This window comes from Dromaius novaehollandiae, chromosome 2 (assembly GCF_036370855.1).
Source record: "Dromaius novaehollandiae isolate bDroNov1 chromosome 2, bDroNov1.hap1, whole genome shotgun sequence".
NCBI lineage: Eukaryota > Metazoa > Chordata > Aves > Casuariiformes > Dromaiidae > Dromaius > Dromaius novaehollandiae.
The window spans coordinates 31,275,328-31,279,600 of record NC_088099.1 but is presented as its reverse complement, the minus strand read 5'-3'; positions in this window follow the sequence as shown (position 1 = coordinate 31,279,600).

Here is a 4,273-nt window from a genome sequence, read left to right as displayed (position 1 = left end):
CTTCAGAGCTTGGATCCATAAAGGTGTTCTCTGCAGTGGCTCAAAACCAAATAAAAAGCAGGGAGTGATTAAGAATTAGCTGGGCTAGTACCAATGGAAAGACATCAGGACACTGCTGTCCACAGCAGCTTACACATTTAAAGGATTACACCAGCCAGTGGTTACTGTAGCCTAGAAACCACACTGAACTTCAACGTTTATGATTACAAACTAACTTCCTCTCTGGTGGCACCAAAAAAGAGTGGTGGTGGTGGGGGGGGGGGGGGGAGGATAAAGCAAGGGAATAGCTAAGGAGCTTTTTGAGGAAATCATGAACAGAAAGAATACTTGTGACTGCTTGCAGAGCAGGAAGGAGGGAAATCGAAAATCTGAAGCTTCAGTTATGGTTTAAGTAAGTTTCTGAGTCAAATCTCCAGTCCAAGTGAGATTCACCCTATAATTTCTGTGTATGTACATGGAGGAGAAAATGTTCTGACCATAGCCCGAAAAGAAATTATCCTTGCAAGCAGGATAAATCAAATGATGAATGTTTATAGAGGCTGGCTTGCTCTGGATGCCAGTCCAATCATCTACTTCTGGTATATAGTTTATAGACTTGGGGTACACCACAATCCATTGAGATAAAAGAGGAGGTTTTAAGGAAACAAAAGCCAGCAAGAGATTGTGTCGCTGTATGTGGACACTGAAGAACGAAGGGAACCAAAGTGTTTTTCACTCTGCCACTTAGATCTACTAGTTAGTGGTTGGCAAACATTATTTTATTTGATGCATTTTTTCTGATTAAGCAGATGGCCAACTCCCTAGATACTACCTCAGTGACTTCTTGCTGGAAGGACAACCAACAGGAATTACGGTGAACAGTCATCATGACAGGATTCTTGGTACTTCCCATAAACATGAGCATAAATCCCTACCACACAAAGGAAAAGTTTCGCTATTGGTCAAGTGATAAAAGACAGGCCACAAGACTCAGCACTGGCAGTGCCACTGGAGAGCATGCTACCTAGCAACATGCCAGCTGCAGTTCCTCTAGGGCAACAGAGAGGCTAAAACAACATGGTGCAAATGCTCACACTGTGCAGATATTGCAGGAGTCTCATGTCCAATATGTGAGACTTGACAGGCTTGCAAGACTTGAGACTTGAGGTTTGCAAACTTCTAGTATCCACTCATTAGAACAAGCAAAATTATAGATTAATTATACAGGACAGATGCATGCTTTGCGCTTCCTCTTCTCAGATTCTGCTATGAGGACCTCTTAACTTTAAGCTTTTAGAAACCAGACACATTGATGGGCTACATATTTATAGGGGGTAATAAATAAAAACGTTTCAATATGCATAACAAAAAGAGTCTAACTCCTCCTTCATCTTCTTCTCTCTTTTGAAAGAGATGTTTCCAGTCAGTGAAAATCTCAGAAGGCAATTGCAAACAAGCCCCTGAACAACTTTCCAGTGGCTTCAGTATAAGTATGCCTCCCTTAAGAACAGAAGGAAATGTTTACTTTGATTTTGATTGTTAATTTTCATTTTGAGCTCCCCCACATCTCTCACCTATGAGTGAATGTAATTCACATGGGTAAGCTTAGCAAAGAATCACAGTCTTTTACTGGAAAACATATTTTATGAAACAAGATAAAAAATGTTAACAGCCAACACACAGAAGAGGTGCCATTTGAAAATATTCCTTTGAACTCATTTGACCAAGGCTACTGTTTGGAGCTAAAAGAAAAAAAATCACACTTGCATGCATACAGACGGTCTCTTTTTATCTGGTAAGAACAAGGTGCGGAGACTTGCGCAACAGATAATTAATCTCTATTGCTATCTATAGTTTCATTGTTAACACTGTCTTTGTTGAAGTGTGAAAATATATTCACACCTTTGAAAATGGGCGATTAACTAATCAAACGACAATATGAATCTTAGAAACACAGAAATGACTGCAATCCAATCCTACTTATGACCGTATTTTTATTTCTACTTTTTTAAGAAAAAAAGCGGAAAATGAAACCTCTCCATTATGTCAAGCATCTTTCAAGACTATGAGGGAATTTACCAGATTTTCCCCACTGTAATCATCAGTGTAGAAAATTGTGACCATCACCAGTCTATTTCCACTGGAGCTCCCAACATTGTACTCTCAGGGAATTAACTGTAGGCATAATTTTCCTTGTATAGACAAGTTCAAAGAGATTGTAACAGAAAGATGATGTAAGCACCACTGAATCACCAGAAGCAGATACTATTAGGCAGTAGCTACTGTCCTATTAAGGCCCTGTTAAGTAACAGTTTTGTGTATTAGATAGTGCTGATATGTTATCAGTGCCGCAGGAGATGTCCCAATTAAGCAAGTTTTCTGGATGAGTATCACAATCAAATGAAGCATGCAGTACTAACTTATACAGAAGCACTATACAGCAAACGCCCCACACATTTCAGAGTAACTTCACGTGCATGCAGAACTTGTGGCAAGATTCATATCTAAACAAAATTCTTACTAAATATAAATTATATACTCCAAATGTCATTCAAAAACTGGTGCTGAGAATAAGATCCAAGTTAGACTTCAAGGTAGGTTTCATGTTTATGGAAAGCCAACCTCCCCCTCTATTTCTTTTTTTTAATGAAACCATCCCTGTATACCCTTGGATGCTCCTACAGGATGGAACTCACATAACCGACACATTTGTGTGGCAGAAGGAAGTAAATCTCCCTTTTTTCCTCTTTATAGGATAATGATCTTATTTATATCTAGACTGCAACTTACTAAAAGCATGCATAATTTTCATTTAGTAGTGTAAATAAAAAAGCTAAACATTACGTAAAATTCTTGACAAGATTCTTATCACTTCACATATCTAACACAATAACTTCCTCCTTTCTGGCTGTCAAAAGTGTCCCACTTATATTCATTCAAATTACTATTAAAAAAAAATCATTTTCTTGTGTTGCTGAGTCAGTCGCTGTACCACCTTTTAGCATCATTCCACTGACTCCTAAGTCAGACACAAGTTCTTTATCTTAATTTAAAGTTCCTTCTGGCTAGTTTCTATCTTACTCTCTTATTTGTGCCATACCTGCTACACATAATGTCAGTCTCATTTACTTACTTGTCAAGACATCTGTAACACTTTCTCTGATGCTTTCTCATTTCCAGTACTTAAAAATAGTCCAAAATAGCATGAGACCGTATTATCAGATCTACATCTGCATGATCCCATTCTCAGAAACAATTTAAATCCCTCAAATCTCTAGAACAACGTTTTTCTACATAATTTTTCCCTTTTATTTGTTTCTCTTTCCCCAAGACCCCTTCCCTCTTGCATTCTTTTCTCACATACGACAATATAACTTGCAGAAAAATCCTATTTCTGCCTGTCAGATCTGATACTGAGAGAAGAAGCAGGGGAGGGCAGCTTCCCTGAGTTACAAAGTTGCTGGATTTTTCTTTTTGTATTCATCGCTGCCACCATCAAAGAACAGAAATACTAAAATACTAGTTCAAAGCAAGCCTAGTATCCTGTCTCTGAAAATGATCAAGTTAACAAAACAATACACAGAACTGACATTTAAGTTCAAAGTTCTTCATCTTAAATGTATCTTCACAGTTCTGATTCTGCAGGGGTATACATAGCAACATGTAGCCAAGAGTCTAAGAGAAGTAAAAGTGACTAAGTTCATTTATTTCATTTTTATTTATTTCAACTTACTGTTCTGAATGCATAGTTTCCTTTTTGGTTCTCATCCTCAAAGTTCCTTTTTATACCATGCATTTTCTTGTATTTTCTCATTGCAAATATATACTTTTCTCATATGGGCTGGTTAACTTTTCTTTACTCTCTCTTATATTCATTGTAGGAGTGGCATAGCCCAAAATGCCTTAATAAAACAAATACAAATAAATTGATATGCTGCATTTTTATAGTCCTGTATAATTAAAAGTCTTTAATCAGTGTATAAACATTAATTGATTTGGTACAGTTAAAGTTACAGATCACAGTTATAATATCCACATTCTATTCTACATTATGGAACGAGAACAAACTTGTGCATTAAAAAAAGCATAAGGACACATAATGCTCTTTAACAGAAATGCTCTAGATCAGTAAGGCCAAAAGCATTCATGTGGAAGATTTTGCCTACATCACGCTCTACTAATTTCTGTGAACGTATCAGCACAAGGAACTCAGTCCTTAGTGTGGCCGCAAGTTGAAAAAATCAATTTTCAAATAAAAGGACTGAATTATTGTATGGAGAGAACTGCACAAATC